Source organism: Stomoxys calcitrans, chromosome 1 (assembly GCF_963082655.1).
Source record: "Stomoxys calcitrans chromosome 1, idStoCalc2.1, whole genome shotgun sequence".
In the NCBI taxonomy this organism is placed as follows: domain Eukaryota; kingdom Metazoa; phylum Arthropoda; class Insecta; order Diptera; family Muscidae; genus Stomoxys; species Stomoxys calcitrans.
In genome coordinates, this window is record NC_081552.1 from 262280305 (window position 1) to 262295487 (window position 15183).

The following is a 15183-nucleotide window of genomic DNA, read 5'->3' on the forward strand; positions in this document are numbered from 1 at the left end:
CGATCAGGGCCAAATTGAAAAAGGATGTCGGAGGGCCCAAAACCACTCATTGTCCCAAATTTCGTCGACATCGGACAATAAATGCGTCTTTTTATGGGCCCAAGACCTTAAATCGAAATGGAAAAATCTCAAAGTTGTCTAAATGATCTTAAAACTGAGATAAATGAGCTAAAATTTAAAATATGCCGCCAAGAAAACTTGAATGTATCATGTAACTTACGATTAACTGGCATTCCATCATATGAGAATGAAAATACTTTTGAGATATTTAAATGCCTGTGTGATTCTCTAAAAATTGTAACTCCTAGTGTCATAAGCGTACATCGAATTCGTAACTCTAATAGCAACATAATTGATGGTACTATTTTGGTAAAATTGTGTTCGCCAAATGATAAAAATTTTATATTAAAAACCATATCGAAGTATAGACGCGAAAACAAAACTCAACTTTCGATTGCCATGTGTGGTTTTGATAGCAATAACCACTTGTTTGTTAACGAAGACTTAACAAAAGAAAACTATAAAATATATAAAACCGCAATAAAATATAAAAAACAAAAACTATTATCAGCAGCTTTCACTTTGCGGGGGCTAGTTTATGTGAAGCAAACTGAACAAGATAGAGGTGTACGAATTGATTCTCTGGAACATCTCAACAATTCCTTTCGCTAATCCTAAACTGCAGTTACTCTGTTTAATCCTCAACAAATCATATAAAGATAATAACAAAATGTATATAAACCTAATTCAAAGAAAAATATCAAACATAAGACTTCATATGATCCTATATCAAGTTTGCATAAACCGTCTAGTCTCATTTACCATTACTACTAACTTTGTTTATCAAATTAATATGCGTTGCAGAATAAAATTTTTAATTGACACTTAACGTTAACCATTGTTCCAATGACGGTCTTTACAATATGGTCAGAGTACTTTCAAAACAAAAAACTGGATTGTCGATAGTTCATATTAACGCCCAGAGTTTAAACAACAAAATGGACGAATTCAGGCAGACGTTCATCTCATCAAATATCGATATTATATGTGTATCCGAGACATGGTTCCACTCAGACATTGCAGACTCCATCTATGAGCTACAAGGCTACAAACTTTTTCGATCCGACAGAGTAACCAATGCCGGTGGTGTGTGCATGTATCTTCGAAATGAACTTAAATGTAATTTAAAACTTAAATCTAATAATGATAATCCAATGGAATATTTATTCCTGGAGTTGTTTTGTGCTGATAATAAAAAAATTCTTGTTGGAACAGTATACAGACCAAATCGCAACGTTCCATTTGGCTATTTTACCGATGCAATTGAAGAACTCACAGTATTCTATAGTGATGTAATTATTTCTGGAGATTATAATAGCAATCTACTTTCTGAAAGTAAATTTGCTGATGCCATGAATACTTTTGGACTATATTCCGTAAATACCACAATTCCTACACACTACTCTCACACTGGAAATACTCTGATTGATGCCATTTTCGTTAATTGTCGGGAAAAAATTCTTCTGTATGATCAACTTTCTGCACCCTCATTTTCCAAACACGACTTATTATTTATAAAGTACGATGTAAATCTAAAGAAAAATCAAACAGAATACCAGATTCGCGATTTTCGAAAACTTAACTACAACTTGTTGAACGATTTATCTAACAATATTGCATGGGATGCAATATATGGTTATGAATCTGTTGAGGACCAAGTTAGTTTTATGCAACATCACATTTCTTTGCTATATGACTATTGTGTACCCCTGCGAATAATAAAAGGTATACATAAACAACAGCCTTGGTTTACCCCCGAAGTCAAAAATTTGATTCAAAGAAGAGATACCCTATATAAACGTTGGAAATATTATAAAACCACAATTCTATATAACAATTTCAAAGAAGCAAGACGCCAGGTCAATGAGAAAATCAAAGTATTGAAAACGGAATACTATCGTCAGAAATTTACCACGGCAGTAGATAGTGGATCAAAATGGAAGGTTATTCGTAGTATTGGCATCGGAAAGAAAAATATTTCCACTCCGGACATGAATGTTGAGGATTTAAATCAAATGTTTGCTAACCACCAAAATCTGACACCAAACTCTTCAATCAATAATTTCGTAAATATATCACCATCTTCGGTCAATAACCTTTCAGACTCTACCTTCTGCTTTCAATGTGTTAATCAAAGTGAAGTCTTGGAATGTTTTCTCTCAATAAGTTCCAACGCTGAAGGAATGGACGAGCTATCTCCTAAATTTTTGAAAATTTTGCTTCCTAAATGTCTCCCTTATTTCACATATTTATTCAATACAATCCTAACTAAGTCTGTCTTTCCTAATTCATGGAAATACACGAAAATTATTCCTGTTCCAAAGTCCAACAATGACTTTCGACCAATTGCAATTTTACCGTATTTATCTAAAGTTTTGGAACGCGTAATGCATAAGCAGATTAATAATTACATATGCACAAATAAATTACTAACGGAGCGACAGTCTGGTTTTAGATCCCAAAGGAGTTGCATAACTGCACTTACCGATGTTATTGAGAATCTGAGATTGAATATGGACAACAACATGTTATCAATTCTGGTACTGCTTGACCACAGCAAAGCTTTTGATACAGTCAACCACTCAATCCTTATTTGGAAACTAGAGAAACTGTTTTACTTTTCTAAACCAGCATGCCGGCTTATTTCATCATATTTGCAAACTGCAATTACAACGACAAACAAAGGCTACATATAGCGTATAACAGTATTGCAAGATATGTATTTAAAAAGAGACGCCACGAAAGAATATCATCCTACTCATATCAAATATTCAACATGAGCTTTGACAACCTCCTTAAATTTAAATGTCTACTTTTTCTTCATAAAATCATATATACAAGGGAACCCAACTATCTATTTGAAATTCTTCAATTTGCGAGATCAACCCGGCGAAAAAATATTATTCCGATACGCCATAAATATTCTAGATCAGAACAACAATTTTTTATATACTCCATCCGTCTTTGGAACAATATACCTACCAGCATACAGCTAATAAGCAACGCATTTCTGTTCAAAAAGGAGCTGATGTTATTTTTTAAATGATCATATATTTAAAAACAACTGATTTTAAATAAGTAATTTATCTCAATGTAAAAATATTTTAATTTATATTGTTATATTGTCATATTGTAGCATATAAAATTTTTTTTAATAATCTTCTCTCAAACCTCTGTACTGTATTATCTCCTGAAGCTACCTAGTACTGTAACTTATAAGATTTCATATCTTGTTGTGCTAGGTTTCCGTAATTAAATAAATAAAATAAATAAATAAATAAAAAAAAAAATCGAGAGATCGGTCTATATGGCATCTATATCCAAATCTGAGCCGATCTGAGCCAAATTGAAGAAGGAATTCAAAGAGCCTAACACAACTCACTGTCCCAAATGTCGTCAACATCGGACCATAAATGCTCCTTTTATGGGCCCAATACCTTAAATCGAGAGATCGGTCTATATGGCATCTATATCCAAGTCTAGACCGATGTGGGCCAAATTGAAGAAAGATGTCGAAGGGCCTAACGCAACTCATTGTCTTAAATTTCGGCGACATTAGACAATAAATGCGCCATATATGGGCCCAAACCCTTAAATCGAGAGATGGGTCTATATGGCAGCTATATCCAAATCTGGACCGATCTAAGCCAAATTGAAAAGGGGCTGTGGAAGGGCGTAACACAATTCACTGTTCCAAATTTCGGCGACATCAGACAAAAAATGCACCTTTTATCATCAAATTTTAGCGACATCGGATAATAAATGCGCCTTTTATGCGCCCTAAACCTTAAATCGAGAGATCGGTCTATATGGCAGCTATATCCAAATCTGGACCGATGTGAGCCAAATTGAAGAAGGATGTCGTAGGGCCTAACACAACCTACTGTCCCAAATTTCGGCGATATCGGACAATAAATGCGACTTTTATGGGCCCAAAACCTTAAATCGAGAGATCGGTCTATATGGCAGCTATATCCAAGTCTAGACCGACGTGGGCCAAATTGAAGAAAGATGTCGAGGGGCTTATCTTAACTCTTTTTCCCAAATTTCGTCTACATCGGACAATAAATGTGACTTTTATGGGCCTAAGACCCTAAATCGGCGGATCGGTCTATATGGCAGCTAGATCCAAATCTGGACCGATCTAAGCCATATTGAAGAGGGCTGTCGAGGGGCTTAACTTAACTCACTTTCCCAAATTTCGTCAACATCGGACAATAAATGAGTCTTTTATGGGCCCAAAACCTTAAATCGAGGGATCGGTTTATATGGCAGCTATATCCAAATCTGGACCGATCTAGACCAAATTAAAAAAAGGATGTCGAAGGGCTTAACTTAACTCACTTTCCCAAATTTCGGCGATATCGGACAATAAATGCTCCTTTTATGGGCCCAAAACCTTAAATCGAGAGATTGGTCTATATGGCAGCTATATCCAAATCTGGACTGATCAGGGCCAAATTAACGAAGGATGTCGAGGGGCTTGACATAACTCACTGTCCCAAATTTCGGCGACATCGGTTAATAAATGCGCTTTTTATGGGCTCAAAACCTTAAATCGAGAGATCGGTCTATATGGCCGGTATATCAAAATCTGAACCGTTCTGGGCCAAATTGAAAAATGATGTCGAAGGGCCTAACACAACACACTGTCCCAAATTTCGTCAACATCGGACAATAAATGCGCCTTTTATGGGCCCAAAAGCTTAAATCAAGAGATCGGTCTATATGACAGCTATATCCAAATCTAAACCGATCAGGGCCAAATTGAAAAAGGATGTCGGAGGGCCCAAAATCACTCATTGTCCCAAATTTCGTCGACATCGGACAATAAATACGTCTATTATGGGCGCAAGACCTTAAATCGAGAGATCGGTCTATATGGCAGCTATATCCAAATCTGGACCGATCTGGGCCAAATTGAAGACGGATGTCGAAGGGCCCAACACAACTCACTGTCTCAAATTTCGGCGATATCGGACAATAAATGCGCTTTTTATGGGCTCAAAACCTTAAATCGAGAGATCGGTCTATATGGCCGCTATATCAAAATCTGAACCGTTCTGGGCCAAATTGAAGAAGGATGTCGAAGGGCCTAACACAACTCACTGTCACAAATTTTGGCGACATCGGACAATAAAAGCGCTTTTTATGGGCGAATTGAGAAGTACGGAAATTCTACCAAAGAAATAAACATCAAACCGATGACTTTGGTGCAGGCACATCCTCCTGCAAAGACAAAGAAGGAAATCTGGTAACTGACACAGATAACATGCTGAGGATACGATACGATACGACTTTGGCGGTGAAGAGGATACCGCAGAACCAATCAATGATGATGTTATAGAATGTTTACCTCCTAGTCAGAATGAGGTCCAAGTAGCAGTGACCCGACTAAAGAACAACAAGGCAGCAGGAGCCGATGGATTACCCGCTGAACTATTTAAGACCGGAGGCGACACGCTGATAAGGCGTATGCAATAGCTTATCAGCGCAATCAGGCTAGAAGAACGCATGATTGCAACCTCTACATACTATGTCCCGTACACAAGAAAGGAGACAAGATGGAATGTGCCAACTACAGAGGAATAAGTCTCCTCTCCATCGCATACAAGATACTCTCGAGCGTACTGTGTGAAAGATTAAAACCTAAAGTCAATGCGGCTTTAGACCTGTGAAAATCCACCCTGGACCAGATATTCACACTGCTCCAAATCCTGGAAAAGACCCGAGAAGGACAAATTAACACCTACCGTCATTTTGTTGACTACAAAGCCGCCTTCGATACTCCTTTACGTTCAAAGTTATTTCAAGCCATGTCTGAGTTTGGTATCCCTGCAAAATTAATAAAACTCTGCAGGATGACACTTGCTGATACGCGTTCCTCAGTAAGAATAAGAATGGATCTCTTTCGAACCATTTCAATAACAAACGAGGTTTTAGACAAGGAGACAGCCTATCGTGTGATCTCCTTAAAATTCCTGTTGGAGAAGATTATACGAGATGCAGATGTGAATAGATATGGCACACTAATCACAAGAGAACCCATGCTACTCACCTAAGCCGACGACAGCGACATCATAGGCCGGTCAGCGGAAATAGTAACTGCAGCCTTTGAAAGAATCGAAAGAGAGTCAGTGAAAATGGGTCTGGCAGTGAATGGAGGGCCGACGAAATGGATGGTCTCAACTCCCAAAAAGCCTTGCACAGCCGATGAAGACAAAGAAAATGGAGAAAGTTCGGAACCACAACTTTGAGACAGTCAGTAACTTTATCTACTTCGGCACCGCCGTAACTGAAACGAATGACACCAGTTTTGAGATTAAGCGAAGAATAATACTCGCAAACAGATGCTACTTTGGACTATGTAGGCAGTTTAGAAACAAGGCCACCTCTCGACAGACGAAGATTAGATTAAACAAGACACTGGTACTACCCGTGTTGTTCTATGATTCTGAAGCATGGGTACTTGTGAAAGCAGATGAGGCAGTACTTGGAGTATTTGAGAGAAAGATTCTTTGTAAGATATATGGACCAGTTTGCGTTAATGGAGAATATAGGCGACGTATGAACCACGAGCTGTATGACGACGATAGCATAGATACACCCTTCAAAATACAACGGCTGCGTTGGCTAGGTCATGTTGTCAGAATGGATGAAGAAGCTCCAGCAAGAAGGCAAACACGGTGGTACACAAACCGGGAAGACCCAAAGCCCGATGGAAAGTTCAAGTGGTGAGAGACACCTCGAAACTTGGTTGGCGCAAGAAGGCAAACACGGTGGTACACGCAAACCGGGAAGACCCAAAGCTCGATGGAAAGTTGAAGTTGTGGGAGATACCTCAAAACTTGGTGTCAGAGATTTTGGAATAAGCGCAGAAGATCGAGGCGCTTGGAAGGCTATTCCAAGTTCGGCTAGTGGAACAAATATTCTGTCATAGCCAACTAAAGAAAGGAATTTATTGCCCAAAAAGTAATTGCGGATTTTTTAAAAGAAAGTAAATGCATTTTTGATAAAGCTTAGAATGAACTTTAATCAAATGTATTTTTTTTACACTTTTTTTTCTAAAGCAAGCTAAAAGTAACAGCTGATAACTGACAGAAGAAAGAATGCAATTACAGAGTCACAAGCTGTGAAAAAATTTGTCAACGCCGACTATATGAAAAATCCGCAATTACTTTTTGGGCAACCCAATATAAAAAACCTTTTCAATTTACTTTTCATTGGAACATGTGGTAAAATTTTACTGTTTTAATCATTTTTCTGATTTGTCGTTTTGCATTAAAGTGCAAAATGCAACACATTCACATCACTTCTTACCCATACCCTTCAACGACATGTACATGTGTTTGATGCTGCCTACTCTCAACATCCTGCCATTCAGTCCTTTGATTGACTTACGTATTGCCTTACTGTACGGATATAAGGAATTTCTTTGACTTATTCACTTATTTCTTCGGAAGAACTGGTCTTCAATTTTTCACTCAATTAAAAAATAAAAGTGGAAAACTTGATTTCGACTTCAACCCATCCGCCGTCGACGCCTTGGTGGCTATTCATGCTGTAACGAATTATAACGGGCAAAATAACTATGGACGACGTAGTCGACAACGATGAACCAATTATCCAAAGGAAAATTGAAACGAAACAACACAAAAAAAACGGCCAACAAAAACTTCTCTGAAAACTGGTCGTTCAATTCAATCGTTTTACAAACAACAAAGAACAAAAAAAAAAAAATACTAACAGCAACAGAAACACACAAATGTTTGCTTGTACATATTTACAGCAGCGGGAGGGTATATCAATTCGCAATTTATAATGGTTGGGTTCCGTTGACTGTTCGACTTTTATGGGTTGTGTTTGGGTCCAACTAGGCGACCAACCTCAGTCTCTTGTATGTGTGTGTGTGTGCGGGATTGTCCGAAAATGGGTCGTAGTGTCTGGGAGCCTTTTGCCAATATGGCCATAGGGACATAGGGCATGTGTGCATGTATGTGTGGTCTGTGCTACACAAGTTAAATGTGTCATTGTATTGGCCGATTCAATACATTTTATTAAATGCATCTGCATTTTTTCTCTGCAATGTGGACAACACTAAAAATTCTGTTCTGTTTTGTTCAGTTTTGTTTTGTTTCGTTTTTTTTTGTGTAGTTTTCTCTCTTAACTGTTTACATCTGGTTTTTTGGGTTGGCTCAAACATCTCAACTGTGTGTGAGCCCCTTCTTTTGTCCTTCCATACAAGTGTATGTAAGAGAAACTGACCGCAACGATGAATGAACTGTTTTTCCTTTTTGGGGTTTGGAAAGTCCTTTGGCTTGTTGAAACTGGAAGGAAGAAAAAAATTTTAACAGAGCTTCATATGATAATTTAGGAAAATGTTTAGGCTACTTTTTTGATTGAGAATGGATTCTATTTACAGGCTGCTCCTGTGCCCGATATCTGTGCATCCATACATTCAGAGAAATGTGTTAGTAAAAACAGCAAAAACATTTGCTGTAACAGCAGAAAGTCTGCTGAAAATGGAGCAGATGGATCGGTCTATATGGCAGCTATATCCAAATCTGGACAGATCTGAACCAAATTGAGGAAGAATGTCGAAGGACACAACTCACTGTCCCAAATTTCGGCAACATCGGACAATAAATGCGCCTTTTATGGGCCCAAAACCTTAAATCGAGAGATCGGTCTATATGGGGGATATATCAAAATGTGGACCGATCTGGTTCAAATTGAAGAATGATGTCGAAGGGCCTAACACAACTCACTGTTCCAAATTTTAGCAAAATCGGATAATAAATGTGGCTTTTATGGGCCTAAGACCCTAAATCGAGATATCGGTCTATATGGCAGCTATATGCAAATCTAGACCGATCTGAGCCAAATTGCAAAAGTATGTCGAGGGGCTTAACTTAACACACTGTCCCAAATTTCGGCGACATCGGACAATAAATCCACATTTTATGGCCCCAAAACCTAAAACCGAGAGATCGGTCTATATGACAGCTATATTCAAAACTGGACCGATCTATGTCATAATGCAGAAGTATGTCAAGGGGTTTAACTTAATTCACTGTCCCAAATTTCAGCGACATCGGACAATAAATACGAATTTTATGGGCCTAAGACGTTAAATCGAAAGATCGGTCTATATGGCAGCTATATCCAAATCTGAACCGATTTGGGCCAAATTCAAGAAAGATGTCGAAGAGCCTAACACAACTCACTGTCCCAAATTTCGGCGACGTCGGACAATAAATGCGTATTTAATGGGCGCAAGAGCTTAAATCGAGAGATCGGTCTATATGGCAGCTATACCCAAATCTGGACCGATCTAGGCCAAATTGCAAAAGTATGTCGAGGGGCCCAACACAACTCACTTTCCCAAATTTCGGCGACATCGGCCAATAAATGCGCGTTTTATGGACCCAAAACCTTATATAGAGAGATCGGTCTATATGGCAGCTATATTCAAAACTGGACCGATCTATGTCATAATGCAGAAGTATGTCAAGGGGTTTAACTTAATTCACTGTTCCAAATTTTAGCAAAATGGGATAATAAATGTGGCTTTTATGGGCCTAAGACCCTAAATCGAAGGATCTATATGGCAGCTATATCCAAATCGGTACCGATAAAAGCCAAATTGACGAAGGATGTCGAAGGGCCTATCGCAATTCACTGTCCCAAATTTCAGCAAAATCCGATACAAAATGTGGCTTTTATGGGCCTAAGACCCTAAATCGGAGGATAGATCCACATGGCAACTATATCCAAATCTGGACCGATCTGAGCCAAATTGATAAAGATCATCGAAGTACATAACCCAACTCACTGTCCAAATTTCAGCAAAATCGGATAAAAAATGTGGCTTTTATGGGCCTAAGACCCAAAATCGGCGGGTCGGTCTATATGGCAGCTATATCCAAATCTGGACCGATCTGGGCCAAATTGAAGAAACATAACTCCCAAAATTCCAAACCCACAAATTTCAACAAAATCGGATAATAAATGTGTCTTTTATGGGCCTAGGATCCTAAATCGGCGTATCGGTCTATATGGGGGCTATATCAAGATATAGTCCGATATAGCCCATCTTCGATCTTAACCTGCTTATGGACAAAAAAAGAATGTGTGCAAAGTTTCAGCTCAATATCTCTATTTTTAAAGACTATAGCGTGATTTCAACAGATAGACGGACGGACAGACGGACGAACATGGCTATATCGTCTTCGATTTTTACGCTGATCAAGAATATATATATACTTTATAGGGTCGGAAATGGATATTTTGATGTGTTGCAGAAGGAATGACATAATGAATATACCCCTATCCTTCGGTGGTGGGTAAATTTATCAGTTTGGTGCGGTTTGTGGGCTGGTGGTATCATTGGACCGTACTTCATCAAAGATGATGCGAATCGTAACGTAACTGTGAATGGTGAGCCCTATCGTGGGAAGATATCCAATTTATTTTTTTTTGCCCAAAATGCAAGAGCTTGACTTGCATGCCATGTGATTTCAACAAGGCGGTGCCACATGCCACACTGCACGCACAACAATAGACTTATTGAGAGGCGAGTTCGGTGAACATTTTATTTCACGTTCGGAACCGGCCAATTGGCCGCCTAGATCGTGCGATTTAACGCCTTTAGACTTTGTTTTGTGGGTCTATGTTAAAGTTCATGTCTATAAAGACATGCACGCTTCAATTGATGCATTGGAAGACAACATTAAAGATTCTAAATTTCATGATTTTTTTCAGAATTTTATGGGTTTTTTTAACCACTTTCCTATAGCTCTTTAAAAATCACCCTTTTCAATTATAAAAGTAATTATATAATTATTTTAGTAATTAGGCAGATGCCTCATTTGTTGCTTAGAAAAATTGTGGGTGGATTTTAATATCAGCAGGCAGTGTTTGCTGATATCAGCAGATAAACTTTTCTGAAAGTAGTGTCCAAACTACAAGATTAGGCATTGACCGGCATGACTGTCGAATAATAAATTGACCTTTAAAAAAATGTTTTTTTACCCACTTGTAAATTTCTATTTTCTCTTTTTTTCAGATACTTTTATTGACAAATGAAAGAATAAACTCAAAGAAATTCAAATATGGATTAACTATTTGTCCAGTTAAGTAAGGTAAGTGTTTACCCCAGCATGGGATTTCTTGTGACTTCTCTAATGCTATCGTATCAGTGGTCACAGGTGGCTTAAAATCTGCTGATCGTATTATTCAATGTATGTTTTTGGCATACGGCAACTTGTATCAAATCAAATTTTGAGAACCAACAATTTTGGTAGAAAAAGCGACGACAAAATTTGTTTATTTTCCTGCAACAATCTAGTCATTCCATTTGTAACACCTCGAAATATTCGTCTAAGACCCCATAAAATATTTATATTCTTGATCGTCTCGGCATTCTGAGTCGATCTAGTCGAACATGACCGTCCGTCTAGTCGATCATGACCGTCCGTCCATCCTTCTGTCGAAATCACGATAACGGTTGAACGCGTAATGCAAGTAGCTTGAAATTTTGCACAGATACTTAATATTGATTTAGGTCATTGGGTATTGCAAATGGTCCATATCGGTTCAGATTCAGATATAGCTTCCATATAAACCGATCTCCCGATTTGACCTCTTGACCCCTTATAAGCCGCAATTTTTGTCGGATTTGGCTGAAATTTTGCATGTGGTGTTCTGTTCAGACTTCCAACAGCTATGCTAAGTACGGTCCAAATTGGTCTATAACCTGATATAGCCCCCATGTCAACCGATCTCCCGATTTGACTTCTTGAGCCCTCACAAGCCTCAGTTTTCATCCGATTTGGCTGAAATTTTGTTCTGTTGAGACTTGCAACTTCTATGGTAAGTACGGTATGAATCGGTCAATAACCTGATATAGCTCCCATATTAACCGATCTTCCGATTTGACTTCTGGAGTCTTTACAAGCCGCAATTTTAGGTCGTTGGGGATTGCAAATGGGCCATATCGATTCAGATTTAGATACAGCTCCCATATAAATCGATCTCCCGATTTGACTTCTTGAGCCCTTGGAAGCCTCAATTTTTGCCCGATTTGGCTGAAAATTGGCATGTGGTGTTCTGTTATTACTTCCAACAACTGTACCAAGTACGATCTAAATCGGTCTATAACCTGATATAGCTCCCATATAAACCGATCTCCCGATTTGATTTCTTGAGGCCCTGTAAGCCGCAATTTTTGCCCGATTTGGCTGAAATTTTGCATGTAGTGTTTTGTTCAGACTTCCAACAGCTATGCTAAGTACGGTCCGAATCGGTTTATAACCAGATATATCTCCCATAGTTTAGCAGAATCCATGGTGGTGGGTTCCCAAGATTCGGCCTGGTCGAACATTGGGGCTACTTGACCGGGTGCAACGGAGAGCGATGGTATTGATTGGGGACACTAGGGTATCCAACTCTATTGCTTCTCTTGAACATCGTCGGAATGTGGGTAGCGTTGTATTGCTCTATCGTGATTTTCGTGGCATGTGTTCCAGGGATATTCGCCTTCTTATCCCTGACGTTAGGATGTTCAGCAGGAATACAAGACTTGGCTTGATTGGCCAGTCGACCGAACTGAGAAGATTCATTTTTCGCCCGAACCATTCGTATTTGGAATCGACTTCCGGCCAATGTCTTTCCCACCGACATTGATGTTCAGAAATTTAAGACGTTCCCACTTCTTAGACAACCCTCGCTTATCGATTGCCCAGGTCGACAGCGCATTTACAAATTGGTCAATATTTTTGCCATTTAAAAGTTGTTTCAGTTTTTTTTTTGTTGTTGTCACCATAGTCGCATATTCCACCCATATTCTTGGTTCACAAGAAATCCTTGTTATTGAACTTATCAAAATTACCCCCCCTAGTCGCTTGTGTGTGCCATGCCGGTGCAATACAAAGGCAGACATGAAAGCTGCGCCGAATGACTTCATTGCAGCAGCCATTGTGGCGGCAAAACCATTTTTATTGGCCACCACCGGGAACGGATCACATGCAGTGTGAATCAAATTTGTTTTCATTTTCATTTCGCAAACAAAGCAAAGCAGCAAAACCAGGATTTCCACAAAAACACACACACACACAAACACCTACACAAGGCTGCCTCTCTTCAAAGCAAAACAGAGCAAGCACACAAAAAAAAAATTTGGAATAGCTGGAGAGTGGAGAAAATAGAAATCAAATGAAATGTCACTAGGCGGGTGCGTGTGTGGGTGTGTGTGTGGGGAGGGGGTGTATATGTGCGAGGCAATGTGAGCTCGTGCGTGCATGTTGCATATGGTTAGGGATTAGAATTGGCCATGTAAAAGAGAATAGACGGCGAAAACAAAAACAAAATGAAAACAACAACAACAACAACAACCTCCGCAACGTTAGCTACTATGTCTACAAAATGCTAAATCGAAAGTTCACTGAGGCATCAAACATCAGCGAACCGCGCGTAATACCTCGCCTTTGGATTTATGCATGCTGCTGGTATGCTGGTGTTTTTGCTGTTGTCGTTGCTTCTATTTTTTTCGGGATTTTTTTCCTCTTTGTTTTTTGTTTTTGTTGCTTACGTTGCGGCATGTGCATTTTCAAAGAGAGAATCATTGTCATCATCATCCGCTGACGTCGTTAATTTAGCCTGATAGTGTAGCGGTTTTTTTTTTGCAAGGGGTTAACAAACAAGGATTTTGGTATGATTGGGTGGAATGGAAATTGGCTTAAATATTTTTTCTTCGTACAATTGAATTGTTTTGGAAAAAATGATGGAATTTAAGTTATTTGCTAACGCAGACATGTGTCAGGGCAACCTTATAGATTGTTAAAATTTGATTTATGTTGGAAAGGTTACTAAACAACATAGGGATTAGGATGAGTTATAGAAATACTCGTATAAACCGATCTCCCAGTTTAGGGTCATAAGCCATTATAAGCCGTATTATCCGATTTCGTTGAAATTATAATTGTATTAAGGTCCATATCAGGCCATAATTAGATATAGCTGCCATAAGGACCGATCTGCAGATCTGGGATTTTAGGCCATAAAATCCTCATTTATAACCTGATTTCCATGAAGTTTTAAACTGTGATATGAACTTCTGGGTACCTTAATATGATCCAAATCAGCATATACTTGGACATTAGGGTAGGGTTTTGAATAAAATAGCATAATTAATATATCCATGATGGTGGGTATCCAAAGTTCGGCCCGGCCGAACATAACGCGTTTTTATTGTTTTTTATTTGTTTTTATTTCGGTATATGCTAAAGAAGTGAATTTAGAAGATCTGTTTATATAGGAGCAATAGACCCGGTTTCAGACCATACTTGGCATAGATATTGGTGTTTATAGGAGTAATGACTATGCAAAATTTCAGTCAAATCAAATAATAATTGCGCCCTCTAGACAATAAGGGAGTAAAATCGGGAGGTCGGCTAAATGAATTGGTGGTGTTTGGAGAAATTATTTAAAATTTTCCCTAAATTGGATAAGAATTACGCTCTCTAGGTGCTCAAGAATTACAATCGGAAGATCGGCTGATATGGGGGCCATAAACGGTTATGAACTGATTGAGATTTTACTTTACAAAAATGTTGAAAGTCATAATAGAAACTGGTTCTCAAAAATTCATAAGAATTGCTTCCTCTCAAGAAGAATTGCTCAAGAATCGATTCGTATTCTACTCGCAAATACCTTTCATTTGAGTCCCATATTGCCATGGTCGGTAAATATGTCCGATTTAGGGGTGTTCTGGGTCTTGGGGTGGTCTCCCCAGCACTTGGTCCGACAATTGAATATCACATACGTTTTCTCATCCTAAATAGCTTTCATTTGAGTCCCATATTATCGTGATTGGTCTAAATATATGTTTGGTAGGTTTTAGGGTGGGGCAGCCCCCCTAGGTGCCCCATCCGAAATATGGATACCAAATTTTTATTTTTAGAATACTACAGGGTGGCTGATGAAAGCCGCTACCAAAAAAAAATGTAATAACTTTTTTTCTATTTAATAATAATAATTTAATAATTAATTTAATTAATTAATTAATTAATTTAATTAATAATAATTTAATAATTAATTTAATAATTTAATTTAACATGAATA

The 15183-nt window shown here is 38.4% G+C and overlaps 1 protein-coding gene across 4 annotated transcripts in view; it reads left to right on the forward strand.

Annotated features, from left to right (window-relative positions):
• Positions 1-15183, forward strand: part of LOC106092868 (palmitoyltransferase app) — a 448575-nt gene that overhangs the window by 41079 nt on the left and 392313 nt on the right. For all 4 annotated transcript variants that reach the window (XM_059360946.1, XM_059360942.1, XM_059360945.1 and 1 more), the window contains exon 3: positions 11129-11204. The gene's annotated coding sequence lies outside the window, so the exon portion shown is untranslated. The remainder of the gene's footprint in view (positions 1-11128; positions 11205-15183) is intronic.